The following is a 17,800-nucleotide window of genomic DNA, read 5'->3' as shown; positions in this document are numbered from 1 at the left end:
GATAGATAGATAGATAGATAGATAGATAGATAGATAGATAGATAGATATAGTTAGTTTTGGATAGCTCTCATTGCTCTTACCTAATTACCCACAGCTTAGTTTATGTACATGGACTTCAACTACACATACGCATCATCCTCATCCACTATGCAGAGAACAAAGCAAGCAGACATTGCAGCTAAGACAGCTGCACATGCACCTCCAGATACCTGGTACTGGGATTGCTGTTGTGGCACAACTGGCTAAGCTGCCACCTGTGACGATGGCCTCCCACATCAGAGTGCCAGTTAGTCCCAGCTGCTATGCTTCTGAACTAGCCCCCTGCTAAAGCACCTGGGAAAGCAGTACAATATCGTGCAAATTCTGGGTCCCTGCTACCCAGTGGCAGACTTGAATCGAGTTTCTAGCTCCTGGCTTTAGCCTGGTCAAGCCCTGCTTTCTGGGGCCATGTTGAATGTGAATCAGCAGGTGGAAGATGTTTTTCTCTGTCTCTTATTCTCTGTCACTCTGCCTTCCAAATAAATCAAATTTTAAAAATCTTTGAAAAAGAAGTTACCTCGCACAGTTCTGTGCCTTTCCTGCTTGGAATTTCAAGAACTGTGTGTTTTACCAAATAACGCGTGTAGGAAGTCATATGTCAGTAACTAGGATTGAGAGCTGCATGTAATCACAGTCTTATAGTCAGAGCCAAACAAATACTTCAGATTGGATTACAATGTCAGAGAACCACTGAGGAAGTCTTCCTAGACTTCCAAGTGCATCCCATGCTGGAATTTCAGTGGCTCCTCCTTTGGATGCCAAGCAGCCCTTGGGCCATTTTTCTACCTGAATTTGCAAGTATCACCGCTGATCATGGAAAGCCTCATTCTGTGAGTTGTTTGGGATGAAATTTTCCATCACGAGTTAGCATCCCTCACATATACTAGCACATTGTTCAGATAAATGAAATAGTTCAAAATAAAGACCCTTTCTGAACACCCAAATAGTAAGAGCAAGTAGTTATGTCTGTCCTTCATATAATGGCATTATAATGTGATTTTCACCCATGGCACCTCAATGCATTCTCAGGACAATGTTTTGTGGTCAGTATTCCTTTTGTCTCCATTTTGCCAGACAGGGAAAGTGACCGCAGGGTCACAAAGGTAAGAAGGCAGGAGTTGATGTGACTCATGACATGCATTTGTTACAGCTAGTGCTGTCCCAAGGGCATGACTTAGGCTGAGGTCCAATTCCTGACCAGGGCAATGAAAGATGCAGCCTTATGTAATGGGATGAGCTCCAAACTGGCAGCCTGCAGTTTCTGGATTCAGAGGCTTCAGGCCTGAGCTCAACCACTAACCTGTGGGCTGACTTTGGCCAATCACTTTAATTATCTGGGCTCTTGCTCCCTCATCTGTGAAATGAAAGAACTGAACAAGAGATTCCCTGGGGTTCTCATAACTTCAACAGTTAGGAATTCCATTCTGGCAGAAATAACCCAGTTCCCCTACTGAAGGAAATACTCACAGTGTGAAATATAAAGCACATCCTAGAAATATATAAAAGAAATTATGAATTATACACATTTTTAGATGACTCATGACACAGGTCTCTTTAAAAAGAGGTAACTGAGAGTTTACAGTTGATACCATTTTTCTATGACCTTTATCCAGAAATAAAATTTTTGCTACAGGTGTGTCAAAGTACAGGGGCCAGTCAGCCCAGCTTTAGAGAGGAGCTTGCTACTTCACCTTTCTCTGTTTGCAAAGATCCAAAGTCTGATATATTCATTGTTTTTGTTATTCTGCTTGATGTATTCTTCCGGTAAGTCTTTGAGTCATCATTGTAACAGAATCAGCATGTATGTTTCCACCAATGTGTGGTCTGCCTCCTGGGTTCCTGGGAGGGCACTTCTAAACCATTGGTATTTCCCAAATGCAAGGTGGGTCTACTTTGGTCATGAGTCCTTTGAGTCATACCTAGATTTATGCTCATGAGTTGATGCAAAACAAAGACAGGTCACACTAAGAAGGTCAACCCTGGGATTAGAGGGCTGGGACTTGGCTTCATATGATAGCAACCTCAGAGAGGAAGGAGATAAAATGGAGTGAGTCTTATTACCCATGCCTGCATAACCAGCCCTCAGCAGAAACTCTAGATACCCAAAGTTCATAGGCTTCCTGCTTGGCAACACAGCAGTGTCTCAGGAGAAATAATGAGAATAGGACGTAGATATTCCACATTCAGGAATCTCTGAGACTGAGGCATTGGTATTTCCTCCACTGACTGGCCTTGATTTGTATCCTCTGAAATAAAGACAGAATTCAGGACTGGTGTGGTGTCTTAATAGACTAATCCTATACCTGCAGTGACAGCATCCTATATGGGTGCTGGTTTGTGTCCTGTTTGCTTCACTCCCAGTTCAACTCCCTGCTTGTGGCCTGGGAAAGCAGCAGAGGATGGCCCAAAACCTTAGGCACCTGCATCCATGTGGGAGACCCAGAAGCTCCTGGCTCCTGGATTCAGATTCTCTTGTGGCCATTTGGCGAGTAAACCAACGGATAGAAGATATTTCTTTCTGTTTCTGCTTCTCTCTCTCTCTCTCTCTCTCTGCAAAATCTACCTTTTGAATAAAAATGTTAATAATGAATATATCATTTTCTTGAATTCTATGAATACTTTCTTGAATTCCAGTTATTCTAGAAAATTACTGAACCTCACGGAGCTGTGGAAACCTCCACGTTTGTAGCCAGCAGGTCAGTGCGGGCAGAAGCCCTGGATCTGTGGCTGGTTCTGAAGTGACAGCAGCCTGGTTGAAAGTGATGCCTTTAGCCTTAGACATCTGTGTGGGCTCCAGAGAGTAATGTTGGAAAAGCACCTGCAGCCCAACTGCCACTATGGAACCCCTAATTGGGTGGGTGCCAAACACACTCCTACCACAGGCCCTTTGTACTAACCATTCAATCTCCCTGGAGCATCTTACTCTGGGACCTTCATGCTTGGCTTCCTCATTCCAGCAGGTCCTTGTTCCAAGGTCACCTGCTTGCAGAAATCTCCCTGGATCCTCTCTCACAATCCTCCCCAACACATTCCCCTCATTTATCCCCTCTTTCACTCTTCTTCAAAGCATTTATCCTCTGACCCACTATGTAATTTACTTACAATTATAATTAATAAATATTTTCCTCTCAGAAGGTATACGTTCCATGAAAGGATTCACTATAATATGTTTAGTACTCAGAAAAATGTCCAGGTTCTCAGAGAGATTCACCCAGTACTAGTTTAATTAATGGCGATGTTTACCCATGTCTTGGTATATTTACACAACTACTTTGAAAGTTTGTGAAAATAAAATTAAATAGGATCATTGTTGCAAATATTTTGAAATTCATACATACAAAGGATCTTAGATTCCTATTATGAAAAAAAGTACAGATTTCAAACTGCACCAAAACAAGTTTCTTTTGATTTGATTTTTTCATGAACTTTTCTAAAGCACCTTCATTTCTGTATATTATAACATCAGGGTCCAATGATAAAGCAGATTTGAATTCATGTTAGTTGTCTTTAAATCCTCCTACATGGTATATTAAGCAATTCTGATTTTCATTTTTGGAAAGCATATTGCATATGGTAACATTTTATATTTCACACGGGGAAGAAGCAGCAGTACTCATTTTCCTCCAGGCTTTTTTTTTTTTTAATGTACACTAATCTTCTGACTTCTAATGGCATTCTCAGAATAATTCTGTTGAAAGCAAAGTGTGAAACAAATAGACCAAAAACGGTATTAAAACATGAATTTGTCTAAGTTGACATTAAATGGGGAGGGCAAACCTAGGAAAGCAGATTTTTTTTCATTGCTCTAAAACTTTAAACTTTTATTACCTCAGTCCTCACCAGCTGGACGGGGTCATGCCACACAGCTGTCAGATTTGCACATCAGTGGAACATCAACAAGCTAACAAAGTCAGACACTGGTCCTGTTGTGGTTCTCACGCACCTTAAGAACCACACGACATGTAGAAATTGGTTTTTGTCTTTGAGCAGGTCACCCAAATCCGACAATGGCTGCTTTGGCTCACTTTCCTCTGCTGTGCCCACACAAGTGAGATCTATCAGTCCAAGGACTGACGTTTCCTGTTAGCCTGACTTGCTCATTGGCTCTGTTTTCGGACTGTTTGACTAGGATTCACAAGGAGATAGAGAAACTCTTCATACCCACTGATAGTCTCTAAAAATAGTGGGACTCACACTTTCACACTGATTCTGCCTATAGAAATGTTACCCACACACTAAATGACCCACACATTTTATTTTTACTTTTTTTTATAATTAAAATCCTATCCATTTGTTTGTTTTGTTTCCAGAGCTTTGGAGAGAGATGATGTGGCTTTGGGCAGCCAAGAATCAAGAACATCAATGTCTTATTATATTTCACTCTGAAAGTAATAAAAATTTGCAAAACAACCTCTATCTATACTCGGACCAAATCCTTACTCAGTTTTGAAACTAAATTTCAAAATCACCTTCATTTCAAAGATTGTCAATAATGATTTTTTTCATGTCATATGCTTTTATAAGGAGATATTTAACTTCCCAGAAATTTTTATGCTTAAATCCTAACACTTTTTGACGTGTAGTAAACATTTAACACATAATTGGTGTGGGAAATTGAACTTGAAAACTATAAGCAGTAACAAAAATCCAAGTATGTATGCTCTGTGGACCTTTATTAAGAAGAAAATCCCAAAGCACCTGCACTCAGAGGTAGGTGTGACTCAGTGCAAGGGAGCAAAGAAGGTTGCCTGCCTCTGTAGGATTCGTGAGTAACAGGAAGTCCACTAGGCTGAGATGACTCCAGGGTTTGGGGCTTCTTTGTAAGCAAATTGAAACCCAACTTATTGCAAGAGGTAAAATGAAACTTAAGCATACTCAGAAATGGTCATCCAGGGATCTCCCATTGGAATGACCCAAATAATGCTACAGCTACATTTTAACCAGTCAAACACTGTTTTCTTGATTCTACAGTTCCAGCATAAAGAACTTACCCACATATCCCACTGCTGAAACCCAAACCCTTTCAATTTTGTGATGTTCAATTCACAAATTCATGTCTTCTCAGACTTTGTAAAACTTCAGTGAACCCAACTTCATAATTTGATAGTTCATTAATGAGCTGCAGATGGAGACTGACCCAAGCAAGACTGGACATCAGACCTAAGGACACCCTGTCACAGCTGCCCCAAGGAAACATATGTGGCCGATTTATTGTAGCTTTTCCTGTCTTCTTTATATTGGAGAGCTTTCAAGCAGCTATACCGTTTGTCTTTGGCTTGATCCCTGGAAGCATAATTTTGCTAGCAAGAGCAAAGACATGGAAATCACATCTTACTTCAACTCTCTTCTCTGCCATTATATCTCAAAGGCAGAATCTGAATGTGTAGGGTTTTTAAATGACCAGAATTAATGAATAAAATGAATAAGATGCTATATGGCCTGATACAAGTAAAGCGCTGGATGGAGGTTCAAATATGCAATTAAGCAAGTAGGACCTGGCTGGACATCACATTTAAAAGTCCCAGAGAGTTCAGCTGCCAAGATCTAATCCTGAGCCTGCATTGTCTGGCAGCTGCTAAAAGACATCATAATCATTCTTGGGCAGCCTGTGAACAAAATTGATGCCTCTATCAAGAAAATTTATATCCTCTATGCTCTTCAGAGTCCCCAAAGGCTATTGTGTTTATTTCTGGGTGACATTTTAAGTAGGATATTGATAACATGGACTACCCAACAGCATACAGTGAAAGAAATATTGCCTAGGAAATCTGGAAAATCAGATTTGGGGGAAATTCTGGGCTGCAATTCTTATGATCTGAAGGTTTAATAGGTAAAGTTAATTCCTTTTGCAACTGTTGATTCAGCTAGTATCTCTTTAAGAGTACCCTGATATGTGCTGCATATATAGAGATTAATGATACACAGGACCAGCATTGGGGTCCTTACATTTTAATAAGGCGAAATGCAAAGAATCTGGCATCCTTGTGATTCATCCCAATTCTGATACCTCCTGGTAATGGGACCATACAGCTTGGTTTTACTTGCCTACTCGATTGGGCCAAGGAGTGCTCAGAGTTGACACTATTTCTGGGTGTGTCTGTTAAAGGTGCTCCTAGATGAGCTCAGCACTTGAACTGCTAGACTCTGGAAAGTCAGTGGCCTCCCTCAATATTGTGTGGGCATCATCCAAACAACTGAGGACCTAAATAGGACTAAAGCCAGAGGGAATTACCCCTTTCCCCTCTCTCTCTCTTTGCTGGAGTTGAGAAATATCACTTTATCATGGCATCAGTGTCCTAGTTCTCAGACATTTGGACTTGGATTGAATTATACCACTGACTCTCCTGCGTGTCCACAGCAGACTGGGGACTTTGAAGTCTCCATTGTTATATGAGCCTATCACTTACAATAAATCTCTCTGTATCTCTAACCACATGAATATATCTCTCTCTTATTGGTTCTGTTTCTTGGGGAATCCTGAGTAACACAGTGACTGTCGACAGTTTCCTCTCTCAACTTGTTTTCTTTGTGAGGCAACACTGAAGAGTTTTTCTGAGAAGTAAATGTGACAAATATTCATAAACTAGGTGTTCTTTTTACAAATAGGAAAACCCACATTTCAAGGCAGAATTGCCAAAATACTGTAATAGAGAAAACAGTGAAGAGCTGGGAGAGTCACCAGCAATCCACTGAAACCAGGTCAATGGGTCCACTAAAAGGCAGCTACTGAATTGAACCTTGAAGGACAATAGGGGATTTAGTAGATGGGAAATGGTGAAGGAAAAGATGGGACATTAAGATCAAAGGCAGAGAAACTGAAAATAACTGGGTTTGTGGGGAAAAAAACAAGTAATGCTATGGCTGGAGTGCTAAGGACAAATATGATATCAGCTGCAATGATGCAATAACAAACCAATGGGCTTATGGATCTTGGAGAACTATTGCAGGAACTCAGGAGAACTCATTTGTGTGCGAACAGAACAGAAGAGAACAAAGACTGGACCCAGGAAATCAAGTTAGGATGCCTTTATAGAAGAGGATAAGCAGGATACTTGGAGGGATTGACATAAGATAATGGCAGTTGCACTGGAAAGCACAAAGATAAAATGATGGCTATGGGCAATGAAGGTGAAACAAAAATCTAAGATGACTCTATGATACTGCAACCTTTGTGTTAAGGAGAATTTTGATGCCATGAATAAAAACAGGAAACACAAAAGGAGCAGAGGTGACCAAGAAAATCGTGAGGTCAGTTGTAGCATGTCTCGAATTTCAGGTGGCAATAGGATGATCAAATGTAAGTTAATAGTAGAAACTTGGAGAAGTCAGGGTTACGGACATAGATTTCAGAGAAGAACGTGGCATCAAGGCATAGAAAAAAGCTGGGTTTGAACTCTGCCTTCAACACTAGCTGTGTGGCCTTGAACAAATTATTTATCATCTCTAAGCTTTAATTTCCTTAATTGCAAAATTGGGAAAATTATACATACTTCAAAGGCTCTGCCTATTATGTACCATCTGGTTGCCATTTGTCACCATTGCTGTCTACCATAACCATCACTGCTGAAACCATTAAAGTCGATGAACTTGGCTGGGAATAAAGTAATTAAGTAGAAAAAAAGAGAAGAGTTGAGGAATGAATCTTAGGGAATAATTATTAAGGGACATATAGCAGAAGCAAATCTCAGAGAAGTTCAGGGAGTATAGAAAGGTGACAGGCAGGGCAATAAAGCACGAGGAAGGTCCAGTGAGGAGAATTCCAAGCAGTGAATCATTAAAACTGTCCATTGCTGCAATAAAAGAGGATAAAAGAAAAAAAAAGAGATAACATTGGATACAGTGAATTGAAAGTTAGAGTGGTAAGGATGGAAAGCATGAACCAATGTGGAAAGATTCAAATGGGATGTGCATAAGTCAAAGTAATATGTGTATGTCACCAAGCGGATGGAGAGAAGGTTAAGTTTCTAGAAATGTCAACGCATATATAGACTGGGATGGATTTGATTATCATCACTAACATCAAGAATATAAAGTCTGACGACCCTGGAGAGACACAATCTGTGGAAAGGATGGTTTCCCTAGAGCATGCCATACTCTCTGGGACCCCATCATTCCAAGAGAGGCACTGCACCCCTCCACCTCCATAGGCGCATTGTTGAAAGTGTTTATTTAGTGTTCTTTGTGAAGATGGAAACGAGACAAAGAACAGACCGGTGTTTACAAATTTGGCTTTCACCTACAATCTCTGGCAGCACTGTAAATGAGACTTGGATGCATGGAAACAAAGCTAATTAAAATTTTCCTATGAGAATGATTTGAGGCCAACAGGGAAAACTTCAGAAAACAAGGACTGAGGTAAGTATAGGTCAAGCTGGAAGAAATGGAACTGACCACGTCAATCAGGAATGGAAGTCTCCCAGTAGGAATCCTTGAAAACCCCTTGAAAGCCTGCAATTAAAAAGGTAGCTTTAAATAAAGCCTGCTGACCCAGGGAGTCAAGTAAGAACCTTGTACTTGGCCTATCTCATAACCCTGCCTCACACTTCCCATTCTCACTCCAGTCTCCAAAGGATCAAAGATGGAAAAGTGGAGAAAGCTTTATTCTGGCTGTCCTTCAGAGAAGGGCACTTACTTTGTTGGGCCCTGGATAAGTGCATGAAAAGAACTTCAGTTTTGCATGACTTTCATAGGGGACTAAATCTTTCCACTCTTCACTTTTGACTTGAAAGATTCATTGGTACCTAGAAAAATTGATACACTTTTTATTTTCCTTAGAAGTCAGAGAAATCCTTGTGAATTCTGGGTTGACATGGGGATTCTAAGACATTGTTGCATCCAGCACAACTGTCCCTGACATTATGATGCATTTGATAAACACTAATAATCTGTGGGAAAGGTTATGCTCTTGTCCCTAGAATTTCCTGATCGATCCTCAAAACTATGGGCTTATCTGACTTCGGAAGTGCGGCAACTCCCGTGAACTCAACGCTGCCCCTGGAGAAGATGGAACCCCCAGTAGAGCAGCCTCTAAGAACTGAAAAGCTAAATTTGTTTAATATTCCTCTGGTTCCACTACAGGTCAGGAGTGCAGAGAAATTCTCCACCTGCTTAGAATGTTTGAGGAAGACTTTAAGTGTAACTTATTATTTATAGATAACAGATTCTTAATGACCTTAGACATTAGAAAAGCCATATTAATTTGTGGTGGGATCCAAGAACAACCCTGACACCCACTTAAAGGAGGTTGTGTGTATAGAGCAGGGGGGATCTCAAGGCAGAGCAGGAGGATAACAGGAGCTCTCTATCCTAGTCCCCTAGTCCTGGAGGCCTCCCATCTGCTTTCCTGCAGAAGCAGTGGATACCTGCGTCATCAAGGACATCGAGAACCATATCCCATTGCCAAGGAAATCACAAGGAAGGTGAGTGCCCTTGGAGGCCAAGGACTCTGAGGTCAGTTCTTTCCTACTGGATTTCCCACAAGGGATTGAAGCAGCCCATTACCCTGCTCATAGGGTCTGGTGACCTGGGAACTTAAGCCAGGAGCCCCGGGTGGCACTCAGAGACAAAAGGATTGTAGGAGGAGCTTCCTCTATTTCTTACCTTGCTCCAGCCTTGGCTCCCAGCCCTCTCTTACACTGACCATCAGGGTTGCTTGTGAGCCCCAGGTAGAGTTAAATTCTTCCTCACTCACTAAATTGTTGGGGATTTCCCTGCTCACCTGCCTAAAACTTTTCTATTCCTCAATTGTTAAATGCAAAGTTCTGTAAAAACCATGCTTAATCACTATAAACTGCAAAGTTTAAATGGGTTAAGAATCTCCCTGAAAAACTTTTATCAATTTAAAACTTAATGCTAAACAAGATGTAACTGTATAGAAACTTTGATGTTAAGTTTGTACTCAGCTGTTATGTATGACGGATGTTAATGTTGATCTTTTCACTGTTTCTGTGTCACTCTGATTTCGTTTTAAACACAAAAGCATGTTACCTCGGGAGAAATTATATAATATATAATATTGTTTCTCCCCATTATTCTGCTCTTCCAAGAGCATGTTCCCCCTAGCTACATCTTTCAGGCCTAATTTTACAAAACACAGAAGGGGGATTTGTAGGAGCACATTGTGACCCTAGAAGGTCAGCAAGCACAGGATTACAATTGATTGGATAATATTTGCGTGAGAAAAACTGAATGGCTACCTTTTGTATACCTGATTGGATATCATTTGTATAAGAACAGTTGAATGGACAGCATGTGTATGAAAACACTTGGTGGAATATACGAGAAAAAAGGAGTTCCAAACAAGAGTGCAGAAACAGTTCATGGGTTTTGTTGCTAAGCTCAATACCTCCACCCTTATCCTCTATGACCGTCAGTGTATAAAACCTGATGCCACTAATAAACTTAGGCTTTGACCATCAAAAAAAAAAAAAAAGAAGTCAGAGAAATCCTAGATTTGCTGAGGTCTCATCTAATGGCTAAAAAAAGAGCTTCTACTACTATATAATCTAAAAGAACCATGGAAGCTAATTTTTAAAAATATAATAAAAATAATAATTCTTGTGTGTTCAATGTGCCAATTGCCCTAAGTTATAACTCATATGTTTGTGAGTCTGAGTGAGAATAAGGAAATGAGGCTTCAGTCAATCATGTTTTTAAAGTAGTGATTGTGAAAGGCTCCACATATTCATGATATAATAGAGATGACTTAGTGGGAGATAGGGACTAGAAGAACCCTGTGCCCTGGCTATTCAGTGAGGAAGAAGCGATACTACAGCAATGGGAAAGGAACGCGGACATGGCAAAACCAAGAACACAAAAGGGCCTTAGAAGGGGAGAGAAACCCTTCTTGGCTTGAAAGACAATGGGGGACCCAGCGCAGTGGCCTAGTGTCTAAAGCCCTCACCTTGAACGTGCCAGGATCTCATATGGGCATTGGTTCAAATTCTGGCAGTCCCGCTTCCCATCCAGCTCCCTGCTTGCGGCCTTGTGGGAGACCCGGAAGAGCTGCTGACTCCTGGCTTTGGAACGGCTCAGCACCAGCCATTGCGCTTACTTGGGGAGTGAATCATCGGACGGAAGATCTTCCTCCCTGTATCTCCTCCTCTCTATATATCTGACTTTGCAATAATAAATAAATAAATCTTAAAAAAAAAAAAAGAAAGAAAGACAATGGGAGGGGGAGGACTTGAGAACATGAGTGAAGTTACCAGGTCATTGTGATCTGAAAGGAAAGGAGAATAAAATAGTTTGCAAGTGAATAATGTTGATCCTTCCAGTAGGTTAGGAAAAAAACTCATTTTTTAAGAATAAGGCAAGTAGGAGGTATTTCCCTAAAGGGTAGACTTAGGACCACTCTATTCAGGAGAGAGACAGAGAGAAACAGGGAGAGACAAGTGGCAATGGTAGACAGTGGAAATAGTTTTATTCCAAGGTGTGGCCTGAGGGTTCCAGCTGGGTTCTTCATAGGGCTGGAGAAACACCTGTGGGGATGCTATGTGGGGAGAGTCTTGAAGAAAGGAACCTGATAACCCCAAGACTCTTAGTGCCCAGAACTTTCACTCTGTGTTGCTTTTGGTGGGGTTTTTCCATGTCAACAATTCATATTTCACTATTGCTCAATACACTAAGAAGCAGTTCGCAAAGGCCAGAAATGAAAACATCTCTCTCTCTCTCTCTCTCTCTCTCTCTCACACACACACACACACACACAAATGCTTTAATCTCCTATGCAGAAAATGATCTATTTGTAGCAAAGGAACTAGTTTGTGGCTGAGTTGAATTGTGTCTCCAAAGTACAATACTCTATATGTCTCCACAACTTGGCAGTTGATGAAATCTGAAATATCATTATGTTCTGGGAATCTTGATATTTATGCATGAGCTAAATGGTTGCTGTGGTTTAAAAAGTCTCCAGAACCCTCGGGAGTTATGCTTCTTTTGCTAGGAAGCAAAGAGGAACTTCCTGAGAAAAGCAAGTTAGTCAATGTGCTCTCTATTCCAAAAGCAAAACAAACAAAAGCCCAATCCTTCTCTATCAAACACCAGACTGAATTCTACAAAATGATGCAATCATGCACAATCACACTCAATTTTCTATTCTTTTATAAGAACACAATGAGATGACATAGAAAATTCACATTTATACAGTAGGGCAGCTATGAAGTTTCTTTTAGATAAGAACTACATATTCCTAGAACTAAAACCCCCAGAAACAATAAACCATCCCAGCACTGACAAGTACCATGCAGCTTAAAGAAATCTGCCCACAGATTCTATCTCAAGTAGCCTCAGAATCCAACTAAGACTTCATTCTACCAAGATTCACCAGTCTGTTGTGGGCCATTCATCTCTTTAGCACAATGTTATTCTGAAGAGATACATTTTATGAGAGCAGGAGGCCAATACTGAATGTTTTGGGGCCAAGTTTAGCACCTAAGATCCCTTGATTTGTGGATATAAGCAAGTGAAAAGTGATTATGAAGGGTCATGTTTTATGTAATTTTTACTACCTACAGTTATTTGTTGCTAGAATATCACTGGGCATACAGCAAACTAAGCTCGCTCATTGAACAAATGAGTGAATGACTGAGATGATACATGAATCTTGCTAGCAACAGCAGCAGCAACAGCAGCAGCACAAAACCCATTCAGTCTTTACCCAAACTCTCTGCACTTTCTGGTGTTCCCAATGACCTGTGTGTTTCCCAATAGCTCCAGCCCCAGGACAGAGCTGTGGGACCATCTATGGTGTCTTTGACCCCAATCAATGTGAATGCAGAGACAGGCAGATATTTCTCAAGAAGGGACAGACCTCCAACTGTTCTCAGTTCTAGAAATCTGACCAATCCTTCTAAGTCTGCTTTGGTTTAACTTTCCAGAGAGTCCCTGCAGAGAAGAGTGGGTCGCTTCCAAAGCCCCCAGACATCCCCTCACCTCTGCCGTAGGAATAAAAGTCGAGAGTGAAAAGGAAATACTGGTTATCGCTGGCTGGTTCTAAAGTGCACCCAAAGCAAATCTTGGTGACATCTGCCTCCAATTAAGTCCTGTAAATGAGTCTTTGCAGCTGAGTGCAGCTGCAATCCACTAGGAGGTATATTTCAGCTGAGGTGTCATTCACCAACATCATTCACAACATAATAAGGAACACAGTTTGGTAAGTGCTTTGACATTTATTGTCTCATTTGAGGTCCATTACAAACCTGGGGAAAAAAAGGTTTTTTACAGAACAGGAAGCAGGCCTGGAGAAACAGAGACCACACAGCAAGCAGGCAAAGCTTGGGTGAGATCTCTCATATCCAAGACCATTTCCATACTGGTTTCTAGCCCTGTGTAGTCATCACCCAGAACTGGGGGAAGCCATCAGGACTGGTGTCTGATACAGCTTCTGTCTTATTTCATTCAGAACATGGATCCCTGGAAAGTGGTCAAGGTGGAGTATTTCTTGAAATGTTTGCCCAGTGGTCCTGCGTACCCGAAGCATGGAGGGCCACACGAGAAGCTAAGCAAATATCTGTTCTAGAATGCCATATGCAGGAATAACACTAGATTCCAGCACGGTCTAGTGCAGACAGAAGCTGGACTGGAATTATCCGGAGATGGGGCACTGCACAGCTGTACACATGCACGTGTATGTGTGTTTACACACACATTTTTAGGTACATACACACATCATGTCCCCAAAATTTTAGGGCAGTTTTGAAAGTTTTAATAACTTAAGAAATACAAATTTTTCAATAAGAACATTTTTAAGCTCAATTCCTTACATTTCTTCTAGGTGCTGTGAATTTTGAATAACACATTTTTAAATTCTTTTGTTTCAGTCACATTTGTGATCATCAATCAGAGAGGCAGAAATATTTTCTAATATACACTACACCTTCAATATACACAGCAAATGACCCACTCCACACTGCATCTCACACTGAGTCAGCCAAAAGTAATTTTCGCACATGCTGCTGTGAAAATCACCTTGCTAGGAACGAATTAACACAATCTTTCATTTTATTTTTGAACTTTACATCACTACTTTTTGGTTATACCACTTCACTTTTATCTTTCCAGACATCATCCACCTGTTAGAATCCTTGCAGATCTTTGTTTAGTGTTTGACCACTGCATCTTTCCGCTCAGAGGATTTCATTCTCATACTTTTGATATTCTCAAACATGCCTTTCCAGTTATTGCAAAAGCATTCAGAGTCCAAAGCAATCAACAAACTGGGTCTCTGTCTAGGGGGACCTAAGGGGTCAATTTAAATACAGACCTCCTCCAGCACACTGGACATAAATCCATAAATGAGAACCTTTTAGACATGGTACTTCAATAAATATAAATGCAACCACTCATATATCATTCAGACACACTGTCACCTTAGTCAAAGAGATGGCAAGAAAAGGGTTCTGTGAAATGCATTGCTAAAATTTTCAGACTGTCTGAGGGCATTCCTCTGACCACTCTTTCGGATGAGGGGGTAGCCTGGTAATGACTCTGTTGCTTGTGAGTTCTAATAATTACATTGTAATCACTGCACAAATCTAAATACAGATCAAAACCAATAAAGGAAAATTAGTTTACTTATGACCCAAGTCAAAGTAACATCTGGAGAGGCTCTAACAATATCTTCCATGGGCTCAACTTTGTCCTCCAGAAAGATAAGTTCAACTCCTAATCTTTAGTAGTTGTGACGATGACCTTCTCTGGAAAATGGATGCTTGCAAATGTTTTTAAGTTAGGATGAGGACATACCACGTTAGGATAGCTCCTATTCTAGTCACTGATATTCTTGGAAGAATGGGGACATAACAGCCCACAGCAGAAGACTAAGGCTGAGATCGGAGTGAGGTTAACACCAGCCAGGGAAGGGCCAAAATTCCCAGCAACCACCAGAAACTTGGAAGAAGGAAGGGATCTTCAAGTGAGCCTTGAGAAAGAACGTAGCTCTACTCATACCTTGATTTTGAACTCTTGGCCTCCAGCACTATGAGACGACAAATGTTTGTCATTTTAAGTTGCCTTATTAGGAGGCTTTGTCACAGCAGCTGTACCAAAGGAATATAGCATGTAGGCGAAACTATGAAGGGGGTCTTCAAAAAGTTTATGGGAAATGTGACTTATGAAAATGCCATGCATGAATTTCAAAATTTGAACTAAAAATAAAGGTATCATTCAATTCCAGCTTTCTGGGAATGTTTTGAAATAACTCACAAGTAAGCTGAAAGTAAAAGCTATTGCCAGGGCCCAGTGCAATGGCGAAGAGGCTAAATCCTCACCTTGCATGTGCTGGGATTCCATGTGCCAGCTGTACCGCTTCCCATCCTGTTCCCTGCTTGTGACCTAGGAAAGCAGTAGAGGATGGCCCAAAGACTTGGGACCCTGCACTCTTGTGGGAGGCCTGGAAGAAGCTGCTAGCTCCTTGCTTCAAATTGGCTCAGCTCTGGCCTTTGTGGCCACTTGGGGAGTGAACCAGTGGAAGAAGATCTTTCTATCTCTGCTTCACTCTGTAAATCTGCCTTTCCAATAAAAATAAATAAATCTTAAAAAAAAAGCTAATGCCAGCAGGATTAACAGCACCTGGGAGGCTAGTCAATAAAGAAGAATGAGGAGAGGATGAGAGAGAGAGCCTTGTGGACAGGTGCTGGGCATGGTGGAGGGGACCAGGCAAGGCACAGAGGTGAAGAGGTGAAGATACTGGCCGGGTTGTGGGGGACTGGCCCTGAAGGTGGGCAGTGACCTCCAGAATCTGACTCATCACCAAGGATGTGAGCTGGACATTTGTCTCCCAAAAACTCATGCTGTTTTTGAAGGGCAAGATATCACAAATTTGTCACTTTGTCATGAGTATATAAACAACACCATGTTGAGCTTCCTGTCTCCAACTTGGCATTTCCTTGAGGATGTTTCTTCATTCTAAATCAGACAGCAAGGCATGAAGGGGAATGATCTGCCGGTCTCGCGCTCGCGCTCTCTCTCTCTCTCTCTCTCTCTCTCTCTCTCTCTCTCTCTCTATATATATATATATATATATATATATATATATATATATCACACACTCTATCTACCACTTGCAAGGTGCTGAGACACCACTGATGGATGCTGGTGTCTCTAAAGTGGTCACACTCCGAACCAGCCTAAAGATAGCTTTTCTGCATGTGAAAACTTAGGGGAGGAGAAAGAGGCTCCCTTGTCATTCATTTCTAACACTGACTTGGCTCCCAGGCAGCCCCATAAAATATACATCTGTGATGGTGGAAGTTCTCACTGTCAGGACCTGAACAGACTTCCCTAGCAGCTTTTGGAGCAGCAATTTGGGGGATGTATTATTGCTAATCCCAAACACACTGGGAGCCCAGTTAATTTTGAAAGATAAAATAAAAATGCTGCCTTGAAGCAAAAGGCCAGTTCTCGGTGCCATTAAACCCAGCACAGTTCTGTACAGGGTTAGCGTATTAATTCGGAAGATGTCTGCACTCCCTGCTGCCATTCCTTTATGGAAGCTGCTATGGAACACAGCAAATGAAGTATCAACATGCAAATACCATTTAGCAAGTACAGATAAGCGGAGCTAAAGCATGCTCACAACACTTATAAAAAGATTCTAATTTGCATGCTGTACAAGCAACAGGAAAATTGCAGTTGTCAACATGTGAATTTAGTCTCAGGGTAAGTTCATTCTAGGAAGCAAAATCTTAGTTTAGATTTTTTTTTCTAAAATGCAAACCACTGCTTCCCCTCCCCCAAACCCACCCATATTCATGTTTCCTTTAGGATGGGGGAGGACAGAGTGACTTGGCAAATATTCTTCACACCAAGAACAGTAGAATCATGAGGTGAAAGGAAGTCAAGCAATCACCAAAATAGTCTGGAGTGGGCCCTCCCAGGGCCAAGCCACAATGTCCGGGTGTGTGTGTGTGTGTGTGTGTGTGCGCACACATGCACAATCCTGTACACATGTCTATAAGTATATAATTATGTGTGCATTTTTTAATGAAAAAGGATTGTAAGGGGGAAACTGCAAAGGATTCTCTCATGGGTTTTTTGGTTTGTTTTTGTTTGTTTTAATCTTTCTCAGAAAGTCAGCTGTTAGCAGCTGAACAGGAGTAGATGTGCAGCACTATGGACTGACAGCCCATTGTTGGGCGGGGAACTCAGTTCTGCAGGCTTCCCAGCTCAGTCAGGGGATGTGGCCTCCAGTATGCCTGGGAACTAGAGACAGCAGGGCTTGGGAATCCACAGCCAAGTCTATAGATTTGAAACTGAGCTGCATCCCAATTCAGTTTTGACAGGCTGTTTTCTATATCAAAGCAACAAATAGAACTTTCATTTCAGAACGCATCTGGTCTCTCAGACCATGCTATCAGAAGCAGCTATTTTCTTTAAATTGAAAGTCAAGGCAGTTTATTTTCTCAAAACCATGCTGTCAGCTCTTCTGCTGGCTCTTAACATCCACGTGTTTCACACAATGGCAAGGCTGACTTATCCTCAAAAGAGGGTAAGACATGGGGAGACCCTCCCCTGGGACATGATATATCTGATATAGTTACAAAAATCTTTGCCCTAAAAGGCACATCAATCAGTGATAAAGATGAAATGTATTTGGAGAAAACTTAAAGGGAAGAAAAATGCCAAACTACTCTTCTAGTTAGGACCCACGAACCAAAATAAATCTCTCCAAATGACACAGCTATATATATTTTTTTCATCAAGCATTTCATCAAGCATTTGTCATTTTTTCAGGACAAACAAGTAATTTTCTTCTTCTCA

At 41.2% G+C, this 17,800-nt stretch overlaps 1 protein-coding gene across 3 annotated transcripts in view; it reads right to left on the bottom strand.

Annotated features, from left to right (window-relative positions):
- Positions 1-17,800, bottom strand: part of DCLK1 (doublecortin like kinase 1) — a 341,441-nt gene that overhangs the window by 151,836 nt on the left and 171,805 nt on the right. The window lies entirely within an intron of this gene.

This window comes from Ochotona princeps, chromosome 12 (genome assembly GCF_030435755.1).
Source record: "Ochotona princeps isolate mOchPri1 chromosome 12, mOchPri1.hap1, whole genome shotgun sequence".
NCBI classification, from domain to species: domain Eukaryota; kingdom Metazoa; phylum Chordata; class Mammalia; order Lagomorpha; family Ochotonidae; genus Ochotona; species Ochotona princeps.
Note: the sequence above shows the minus strand (reverse complement) of the source record. Positions and strands in the feature narration are given on the sequence as shown.